Raw genomic sequence first — 12018 nt, 5'->3', positions numbered from 1 at the left:
ATACTAAATCGTGGATGAATGAGTAAACCAGTTATTTTAGTTTCCCATGTGCTAATAAAAATACCTTACAATGGGTTGGTTTAAGCAATGGGAATTACTGGCTCACAGTTTTGAGTCTAAGAGTGGTCCAAAATCGAGGGATCAGCAAGGCAATGCTTTCTCCCAGAAGACTGTGGCATTCTGGGGCTGGCTGTCAGTGATCCTTGGTCTGGTCTTCTCCATCACATGGGAATACACATGGCAGGGTTTTCTTCTCCCTGGGTTCCTTTGACTTTGGTTTCTGGCTATTCTTGGTAGCTTCTCTCTCCGTCTGACTTTCACTCTGCTTATAAAGGACTCCAATAATCGAGACTGAAACCCAACCTGATTCATTCAGAACATACCTTAACAGAAGTAACATCTTGAAGGGGTCTTTTTAGAATGGGTCCACACCCACCAGGATGTGGACCGCAAACAAGGACATGCTCAAACTGGGATGTACAATTAAATCCGTACCTTCAGTGATGGAATAAAGGACATCATGACTGAATACATGAATGAACCTAATGGCATAATATATGCCTATTCAGCAGTCATACTTCATTCCCCAACTCTGGGTAGAAGCCTTTGAAAAGTTTGTTTTTTTAATCTGAAATTCAGTTGGTGAACACTTGGCCCAGAACAGTTGATTCCTACAGCTGGTGATACCATCACAAATTCCTCGTTCTCCTGCTCCTTGGTCTTAGGGGCATGGATAGGATGCTTTCCTGTGGCAGAAACTGCTATTAAGACAAACCATGTGGTGACTTACGTGCCTTTCCTTGGGATCAGGCTTCCAGCTCCACAGTAAATCTTCCCCACTTTGTATATTACATTTGGTTTTCACAGAGCTGTGGTCACCTGACATTTATCATGCTGTGCTTCATCAGAGATTTAATCAGGTTTGAGTTTTAACAGTGTGTTCGTCATGCTCACTTAACTTAAAATCAAGCCTGTTTGGGCATTAGTCGGTCCTATTCACTCAATCTGGTCATTTTGGCATTTAAAACTTTAGAATTTTTCATCAAGGAACATTTTGAGTCTTTACCACTCATCCTTTATACATAAACCTCTCAAGTAGATTCTCTGGTTGAAATATTCTAGTCTTATGGATTATTTTGCTGAAAGGGAAGTACCTGTGTATTAGGTTTCAATTGCTGCTGTAACAAATTACCGTAAATCTAGTTGCTTAAAACAGCACAAATGAATTATCTTATAATTCAGAGGTCAGAAGTCTAGAATGGATCTGCAGGGTTGCATTCCTTCTGAAGTTTCCAGTGGAGAATCCTTTACCTTGAGTTTTCCAGCTTCCAGAGGTTGCTTCAGTAGCTGCCTGGTGGCAGAAACAAGCCTATGTAGGAAGATTCTTAGCCAGAAGTAGTACATCCAGAACACACGCTTTCTGCAGGCAGGCCAGCAGCCAAGGAGAATAAAGAGAGAGAGGTTGGGCTACAGATGCTGAGTTTCACCTTCCAAGCTCAACAACCAAATAGGCCACAAGTGAATAAGGAGATAGAGACAAGACCAGACTTATAGTCAATAGAGGTACCCCCACATGAAAAGGCACATCAGAGGGACAATCAACTTTTCCATCTAATTAATAATATCCATGTCACAGTGTAGTTGTAAGGGAAGTGATACAGCATAAGTGGTAGTACTGGATACACAGTAGGAGTTTAATTGTATAATCTAGTATTATTAGTACTATTGTGTAATACAGTAGCTATAAAACCAGACAATTCATCATAATATTCCAAGAACTTCTTACGAAATGTTGATGCCTGGGTTCCTGCCTTAGGAGATTTAGACTCAGTAAGTCTAAGGTGGCTTGAGAAGCAAACAGACATGCAAACAGACATGCTATTCTGATAGCAGCCAAGTGAAAAGACTGCTTAAGTCGTGGTCCTTTAGATCCCTCAGGCAGATTATCACCTGGCAGGTTAAACCAGGAATATGGTATTAAACAATACTCTTCTGGTATTGAAAGTTACAGAAACCAACTTGAGCCGGCTTGCCTAAAAGAAGGGTTGTACTGCAAAGACCCATGGGTGTGTTCCAGGACACAAGGGCAAAGGGCAAGTCTTGGGAAGGGACTGGCCCCGGAAACTAGAAACATTTCAGGAACTCGGTAGTGCTTTCTCTCTATCTTTCACTTCATCTTCTCTCTATGCAATGCAATCTTCACTCTGCTTTTCCAAATATGTGCTGAGTAGAAGATGGACTCTACACAGCTGTTGAATTAACTCTAAATTGTACTTTGTCTCAACACCACAAAGATTAGCCCTCATTTAGTCCCAATTCTGAATTCCCACAACAAAGGATCTGTTGACCCAAATCAAGTTCCTACTGGGTTCAGAGTCTTGGGGTCACAGAGCCCATCCTTCCATGTTTGTGGGGATGTGTTGGTGGGAGGACAATCATCGAAGTCATTGCAAGTTTGGCAACACCCAAAAGAGTCTATTAAGAGTTGTTATGTCATGTCTACATTTTTGAAATCGCTTTTTCCTAATAACCATAAAATAAAAAAGAAAACCTTGTAACTTTGGGCATCTGATTTGGACCTTAAAATTATTTCTAATTCACGCATAGAATCAATTTCATTGAAATACTCGTTCTAGGAAAATCCTCGTTCTAGCAAAATCCTCAAGATTATGCCTTTTCTGCTTTTTCAACATGTTTGGAGATCTTGACTCTTTTGGAGAGGATTCTTCTGCTTCTAAATAGGTAAACTTTCCCCAGATAGTTCAGAGCCCTTCTATGTGCTTCTTTCTAGTGTGAAGAGGGTTCTTTTCCAGAAGGAGATTTTCCAAGACTGACTTGAAAATCCATTTGTATTATAATTATTTTTGTGAATGTGTCTATCTATTAAACCACAAGTTCTTCCAGGGTCAAGATTGTATCTCACTCATCCTATATCTGCAACATCTATTGTAGTGACTACCCAATAAGTGTTCACTGACTTCAGGAATGAATGAAAAACATTGTGCCTCGAAAAGTGATGTAATAATATCATGCTTAGTGAAAAGTCAGCATGTACCAGAAAATAATACCAGGGGAGAAGCCCAAAATCAGGATCTCAGTGTCCTTCTGGGAAGAGAGTCACAGGTCACATCACTGGTGGGCAAAGAGAAGGAAAAGGGAATGGTCAGAGATTTGGCTGTGTGAGAAGCAGGCCCAGGAGTTATGACTGGTGGCCCCATATTTCACAAAGCGAGTTCTCACTCAGGCGTCCCACTTCCCCTTGGCATCACATCTCATGGCAGTCTGCTCAGACCCCTACCTAGAGCTCACTATAAGGTGTGCTTGTCGTGGGAACCAGGAATGTTCCTTCTCAGAGGTGCCAAGTGGCAGCTTCTGTGGGAATGTCATAGGGACCGGGGTATGGAGGTCATTTATGAATATTTATTCTAACTGTAATAAAACAAAAAACCCTAGTCCTCACAATCCATCATTCTGTTATGAAATGACTATTACAGGGCTCAATTATCTTTATTATGACAGTTTTATTCTAAAAATGTATTTTCCTACATTGTTTAACTTCTAAAATAATAAAAAAAAAATAGCTTTGGCACGACAGTCACCTGATATAAATGAAACCACAATTTAATGAAATAGCATTTTATGAATTTAAACCGAAGCAAATATTTGACATGCTTTATTTAAATTAATTTGCTGTGCATGTTTTGCCATTTAGATAGCAAGTGAGTGCTGTTTTGTGATATTGCAAGGGGCTCTGACGCTTGCTGGCAAAGAAACATAAGCTAGAATGATAGAGAGGCTCAATTCTGAGGACCCCCCAGGCTGACGCCCTGGTTGCATCATGTTTGAGTTTCCCAAGGCTGCCCTAGCTAAGCACCACAAACTGGTGGCTTAAATAGCAGACATTTATTGTCTCGCAGTTCTGGAGGCCAGACGTCCAAAATCAAGGTGTCGGCAGGGTCTCGGTGCCTCTGAAGTCCGAAGGAAAGTGTCCGTGCCACCCCTCTCTCCTGGCTGCTGGCTGTAGCTTGCCAGCATCCCATGGTATTCTCTGCCTCAGAGATGGGGCTCTCTCCTCTGTCTGTGTCCAATTTCCTCTTCTTGTAAAAATATGAGTCATACTGGATTAGGGCCCATCCTACACCAACATGACCTCATCTTAACTAGTAACATCTTCGAAGACCCTATTTCCAAATAAGGACACATTCGTAGGACCGGGACTTGGGACTTGAATATAACTTCTTAAGGAACACTATTCAGTCCATAGCATGTTCACAGTAAAACTCACCTGGAGTTGGGAGGGAGCTCTTTAATAAAAATACTACATCTGTTCTTGCAAGGCAAGAGTGAGATATTCACCTCTGTGTTGGTAGTATTTTTGTCTAATAGACACCCGCTTGCTTTTAGTAACCCTACATTATTTAGGGCTGCTATAACAAATTATCACAAAGTGTGTCTTAAAACAACAGAAAGCTATCCTCTCACAGTTCTGGCCAGCAGGGCCATGCTCCCTCTGGAAGTTCTAAGAGAGATCCTTGCCTCTTTCAGCTTCTGTGGTTGTCAGCATTCCTTGGCTTCCTTGGTTTGTGGCTGAATCACTCCACTTTCTGTCTCCATCTTCACATGGCCAGCTTTGTGGGTGTGTCTGTCTCTGCACGGTGGCCTTTTTGTAAGGATGCCGATCATTGGATTTAAGGCCCACCTTAATCCAGTCTGATCTCATCTTAACTCGATTAGTTATATATGTAAATATTTCCAAATAAGGTCACTTTCTGTGGTTCTGGGTAGATACTAAGTTTGGGAAGGCACTATTCAACCCTGTACAAATCTTAAATTTGTCTCAATATATGTACAATTTCTAAATGAAATAATTTTATTGTGCATGGTAAGCACCATCCCTTACTAAACGTTAAAGAAAAGCAATCTGTCAGTTCCAGGGTGCTAACACTATCATTTCAGAGGGGGAAACTAAGGCACAGATATGTTATTTAATTTATTATCTGGCCTTTTAAGAAAAAAATCAATATCTGGGTTTATAAAATAAATTTGATATGAAATAAACAAAATTTTTTTGTTTTGTGTGTGGAATCTCAGATAGTAATCCAATTTCTTCTTTTGTACTGCTTCCTGGATTAGTAATTTGTAGATAAGATTAAGAGTTTTCCGACAGTATACAGTTACAGAATTTTGTATTTGATTAAATAACTAAGTTTCAATGATAGTTTATGCAGTCAGTTATTGTTTGCTTTACATGACTGCTAGCCTGGTGCAATGACTCCTATCATGGAAAGGGATCTGAAACAATAAAATATGGTGCGGATGGTCCCCACGGACAAATTATGGCCATCATGGGTAGAGGGTGTGAGCTAGCTATGGGTCACAATAAAAAAGTAATGGAAAACTTTCACGCATCTGGATAGTGATGTGTATTTTTTACTTTTATGCAAAAGTCTTCACTCTTCTTAGGATCAAGTACACGTTTAGAAGATGAGAATGTACTTTACAGGAAACTTAAGAAACCAGGTTAAAGGGGAAGACCTAAATACATTTTTTTAAACTTTTTATTGTATAATATAACATATACACAAAGCAAAGAAATAAAAAAGCAATAGTTTTCAAAGCACTCTTCAACAAGTAGTTACAGGACTGATCCCAGAGTTTGTCATGGACTACCATACGATCCTCATTGATTTTTCCTTCTAGCTGCTCCAGAATATAGGAGTCTAGAAGGCATAAATATTTTTTTATCATCACAATTGACTTTTTTTTTCTTTTCTGTGAAAAACAACATATATTCAAAAAAGCAGTAAATTTCAAAGCATAGCACCACAATTAGCTGTAGAACAGATTTCAGAGTTTGGCATGGGTTACAATTCCACATTTTTAGGTTTTTACTTCTAGCTGCTCTAAGATACTGGAGACTAAAAGAGATATCAATATAATGATTCAGCAATCATATTCATTTGTTAAATCCTACCTTCTCTGTATAACTCCACCATTACTTTGATCTTTCTATCCCTCTCTTTAGGGGTATTTGGGCTATGGCCATTCTAACTTTTTCACGTTGGAAGGGTCTGTCACTAACATGGGGTAGGGAGATGGAACTATCTGATGTTCTGGAGAGGCTGGGCCCTCTAGGTTTCAGGACTTATCTGGTCCATGGACCCATCTGGAGGTCATAGGGAAAACCTACATAAATTTTTCAAACATACAAATCGACAAAGCATAGAGCCTATCTCCACCATACCTGTTCCATTCACAAGATAAAGAAGATAATAGCAATATACAGTAAAGGACCACCCATGAGCCAGAGAGCTCTACATTTAACAAAGCACTTCTTCATGAGTCTGAAAAAGTTTAATATAGCGCTTTCAAACAACATCAGAAAGTGTGTTTTCTTAGCTCTTTAGGTCTAATGTCGAGTCCAGTTATTGAGTTGACTGGGAAAGACTACTTTCTAAAAGCCTGTCCTCTGTGTCCAGCATTTTCTCACTCCCAGAGTCAACCATTGAAGGTAGTGGTGCCATGAACAAACTTTTGAAAATGGGGGTGGGGGTGGGGTGGGGGAGTGGAGAGAAGTTCTTTAGGAGACCAGGCAACTGTGAAATAAAGAAAAAGAGATAACAGCCAACAAAATCAGGAGGCAGGAGAAAAACTGGAAGCAAAAGAATACAGTGGATTACATTTTTCTCAAAGATAACCTGGGAACAGGCTTTATCATCCAAAGACCATTTACTCACCCATCTAGGATTTCGAAAAAAAAAAGAGAGAAAAGGATGAGTTCTATAGCAAAGTTCGGCTTAAGCAACCTTACCAAGTAATTGAAAAAGCTTCCAAGTGTTCGGTTTTTTAAAAAAATCTTTTTTTTTATGTTATCAAATAAAACTTCACTGGTGGAAGGAGAGAGGCTATCCTTCCTAAGCAGGTTCAGAGAAAACAAGGCAGTGGAAAACAGAAATAATTGCCCTAGCAAAGTAATAGTCCCTGATTTCCAATAGGAAATAAGAAATGTTTCTAAGTTAATTCAATAAATACCCTATGAAGAATGTCTGCTTACTTTAATAAGAAACAGTCCCTGCCCTTCAAAAACTCTGTATTGTACTTCTGGGCCAACTCACATCATTAGAGAACAGTGTAAGATAATTGTCAAAATTGTCATCAGAACGGCAGGAGTTAGAAGGAAGAGATACAAGAGAGTTTGGACTATGTAACTATATTAGTTATCTAATGCTGAGGAATGAATTACCGAAAAAGCAGTGGCTTCAAACAACAAACATTTATTATCTCAGTTTCTTTGAGTCAGGGCCTAGGGCACTCTAGTTGGCTCAGTCTCTTATGAGGTTGCCTTCAGCTGTCATCTCATCTCAAGGCTCCACGGAGGGAGGATCCCCTTCAAACTCACTCACATGGGAAGGCCACAACTCCTCACCATGTGGGCCTCGCCATAGGCTGCCCCATAGCATAGCAGCTGGCCAGGGCTAGCAATGTGAGAGAGAACAAAAGAGAGAAGAAGCTCCCAATGGAAGCCACAGTCATTTTATAACCTCATCTTGGAAGTGACACCCCATTTTTCCTGCCATCTTCCTTTCATTATAAGTGAGTCAGTAAATCCAGCCCAAAATCAAGGGTGTGGATTAGAGGGGGTGGGTTTGTGGAGGGCATCTTAGAGGCTGGCTATCAGGGTATGCCCTAGCGCAGAGGTTGCCAAACTATGGCCACAGATTTGGGACATGTTTTTGCAAATAAAGTTTTACTGGGACACACTCACACCCTTTGTTTTCATATTGTCTAGGGCTGCTATTGTGCCACAAAGGCAGAGTTGAGTAGCTGGTTGTGAAAGAGACTGGATGGTTTGTGAGCTTGACATATTTACTATCTGGTCTGGTACAGAAAAAGGTGCTGAGCTGTGCTCTAGGGCAGTGTTTCTCAAAATTTATGTTAGTATGAATCACGTGGAGATCTGGCTAAAATATGGATGCTGATTCTGTGGGTCTGAGATGGGGCTTGAGGGTCTGTATCTCTAACAAACTCCAGGCAATGCTGATGCTGCTGGTCTAGGCACCACACTTGGTCCTAAGGCGCTCGTGGTCCTCCAGGGATGGTAAGAGCTGGTAGCTGTGGAGGGCCTTCCAAGCAAGGGAAAGCAGCATGGGAAGAGATGAAAAAAGGAAAAGGCGTGGTTTGGGGGTGAGAATAAGAAGTTTGGGCTGTATGATCTAGAGGACAATCCTCGGGGATTATGGAGAGCCCCACTTACCCTATAGGCAATGGTGAAGGCACTAGGGAAAACAATGGGGTTTTGGTTCTTATCTTAAATACAACATTCTTAAAAAAAAACAAGCATCAGATTATAGTCAATTGTTTAGCCAATGAAATGAAGAGAGAAATAAATAGATAAATTCCATACACATGTATTTAGCACCCACTTTGTACCATTGCTGTGCTAGGTGCTGGGGACACAAGATGAATCTTTATCATTCGGGCCAATGATGGACAGAGACCTTTAATACATTTAAGTGTGAGGCATCATGGCAAGTATTTTAATGGAGACATCCACTAGGTGCTGCAGAAAAAGAGAGAAGGAACTGGGTCTTGAAAAACTGGTAAGATATCATCATGCTGGGTGCCTGGAGAAACCATACGAGACTGAGGAATATTATGGAGGCCTGACAAAGCAGGGATGAGGTAGAGGTTGTATAGGACTGCAGCATGGGTCACATGGCAAGGTACAGAAGGGAAAAGGTGGGGCCAAACATAAAACTGGACAGACAGGTGAGGGAAAGGCTGTCAACGGCCTCAGATACTGCAAGCAGACTCTATCAAAGGATGGTGTCAGATAACCATGTAGCATTCCCAGCACACAGAAGTGCTCAATTATCATTAGTTGTGCTTCCATTTTTCAAAGATAACTCCAGCTGCAATGTGGAGGATTTCACATCTAGGAAATCAGAGAAGAGGGAGGCTCACCATTCATTTGGTCCACAGGTGAATTTATTTTTGGAATCCTTGAAATGAGCATTCCAAGGCAACCCATTGAAGCTCATGAGACACATGGTTTGCATCATAGTACCTCCAACCACCATGACTTGTATTCCCTCACACTGGCCTTGCCTGCTCCTGTACAGTATCACACTGCAGAGAAGAAAGCATCAATGCTCAGCTCTCATGGCTGTCCTTATACATGGAGCACTGACAAGGTCTTTGCAAGCACAGAACAGTGAACTTAAATGGAACCTTTACCAAGCTTCACTTGGCTTCATTACCTGCACATTCCCCAGCATAGCACCCACCTGCTGTACTGGGATGACCTGTTTGCTTGTTTGCTGCACCTCAGACAAGTGCACCCCCATTGAAGCTTTCCAGAGCAGGGACTGTGTCCAGTTCACTACCATATCTTTGGCAACTAGGCCAGAGCTGGGCCCAGAGAAGCTGTCTAGAATATATGTCAAATGTGTGAATGAATGAAATGAGGCTAATGAAATTTCCTATCTCACAGAGTTGTTGTGAACACCAAACAAACTAAAAAAATGAAGTACTTAGAAGGTTGCTTAGAATATAATGCCACAAAAGGACTTGCAAAGCACTTCCAAAGAGAAATTTGGAATGCACATTCTCTCTCTCGACCAATATTACAGAGGGACACTGTAGAGACAGCTCCTTTTTTGAAAAGTGGTTTGAGTCATGAGGCTTAATCAGCAAGTCAGAAATGAGAGCTCCATAGCTCAGTATTCCTGCAAGCTCACCCTTCCAGGGTAGCATAGCACCAGAAAGATTCTCTTCCCACTCCCTACTTTCACTCTATCTCACCCTTAGATAACCATTGTACCTGTCATTTACAGAATGCATGTCATTTTGTATCTCTTCTTTGCTTTTCTCCACAATCCCACTAGGCTGGAATTATAATTTTACAGACAGGAAAATCTGGGTCCAGAGAAGTTAAGTAACTAGCCTGAAGTCACACAACCAGTTAATGGCAAAGTCAGTTCACCACATCACACATCCCACAGATGTGGTGCTAGTCCAGATTTGGGTATCACCCTTATTGGATCTAAGATTCAACCCAGCAACTGTTTTGACATCTCTGGACTCCTAGACTGAGATAATAAGGGAGAGGAACTGACCTGGTCATTCTAACTTGGAAATGGCCTGGTCATACCCTCAGGTGGAGGGCAGGAGGATGAGAACACACACTTTGCGGGATCTATTCCACTGCCTGCTTGCATTTGGTATCGCTCAGCTGCCTCTCAGACAGTCATTCATCCCACCTGGGGAAACCTGGAGATAAACACAGCAGGAGAGAGTTCTGGAGGGGAGCTGGGAGCTGCTTCTGTCAGCAGCAGAGGTCCAGATGAATACCAAGCAGCAGCCGCAAACCGGTTCAGAAGAACGATGGGGCAGCAGTGGGATAGCTCCATAGGGGCTGGAGGGGGCAGGTTGGAGCTGACCCAGCTTCTCTGAGGCTGGGGGAAAACATCCTGACTAAATCTTTCCCTTAGGGAGGGGCAGGGCCTCAGGCCTGGTTTGGAAGGGGCTAGCTCAGTTGCCCTGGGGAGGGGACGGACCTGGCAGGGTGTAGGGGTGCACTGCAGATCCTGAGGATGAAGGAGTCCATCTGTACAGGCAGAGCTGGTTCTCAAACTCCAACTTAAGGGGGTAAAGTAAGCACCAGAGTCACAGTGAGTCAGATCAGCAGTTATAATGCAAGGTGGCCACAGCTATACAAAGGGTGGATTCTACTTAACTGTTTTTTACTTCTGACCTGCCTCCTCTGCTTGGGTAGACATTTAGCTAACTTGTTGGACCCTCAGTATCCACCTTTATAAAACTGAGATATTAATACTTCCTACCTTGCAGAATCTATAAAAAGATAATGTATGAAGTGCCTAGCATGAGGCCTGTAAGAGACGGGGCCTCATTGAATACTGGTTGAATACAAAGTGACAGCTCTAGGGGCGGTGCACTGGTGGCTCAGTGGCAGAATTGTGACCTGCTGTGCCAGAGACCTGGGTTCAATTCCCAGAGCCTGCCCAGGTGAAAAAAAAAAAAAAAAGTGACAGCTTTAATTACAATAATGTGAAATATTAGAGATGTCAATTGAACCATCCAACCTAAGGGAGATTTTTCACCCTAGGAGATGAAACTCCATTGAAAGACCCTTTCCCCTAGAAACAGCCTCATCATGGGCACAGCAAGTGTAAATGTTTAGTTATTGGGTCTCAGCCCGCTTTGAAAACCCCACCTACTAGTCCAGAACCACGTCCATCAGGGATGTCTTTGGATAAGATGTTTTGGGACTGGAAGCCCCTCGTTAGCATATAAATCCAACATCCCATCCAGAAGGGTCTTCAATACTGAAACAATTCTGCCTGGTTTGATTCCCTGTGCACTTTTCATCAGGCAGCAGATTGCTGCAAAAGACAGGCCTCAACAAACAATTCCTGCCCGTCCCCTCCTTCCTCACGGCCTCTTCCCTCCTCCCAGGATCTGTTACAAGAGTTTCATTCGCCTTAATTTACTCTTTGCAAATGGCTCAGCTTGAATACTGTTATTCTGTGGCTCTGTGAATGGAGCGTGGTGAGATTTCAGCCCACTCACGCTGCACAGAGTCCTCATTCGCTAGGAAGCAGATAACCCTTGCAGAAGGGAAGCCAGAACCCACCTGCCCTGGGCCTATGGTGCTCTGTGAAATACCTAATCATGTGGCTTCTCATTTGTACAGAGACTTACAGTTTCCAGAACACAGTTATTCCCACTGGCTCATTTACATAAACACCATAAAAGAAGACATGATACTTTTCATCTGTACAGCTCTTTTTCCATTTACCAAGTACTCTCATATATATTACCCAATTTATAGATAATATATGATGATTTTCTAAATATGTACTGATTCCTTCCATATGAATAGCCTATTGCAAACCATTCCTGAACAAAAGCCCGGGCCTGCCTGTTCCTTACACACTGAGTGCAGAGATGTACGCCGTGTCCTGCGACAGGGAATCCATGCCTAGGGTCTATTGT

This window comes from Tamandua tetradactyla, chromosome 4 (assembly GCF_023851605.1).
Source record: "Tamandua tetradactyla isolate mTamTet1 chromosome 4, mTamTet1.pri, whole genome shotgun sequence".
NCBI lineage: Eukaryota > Metazoa > Chordata > Mammalia > Pilosa > Myrmecophagidae > Tamandua > Tamandua tetradactyla.
The sequence above is the reverse complement of the archived record's forward strand: the minus strand, read 5'-3'. Positions refer to the sequence as shown.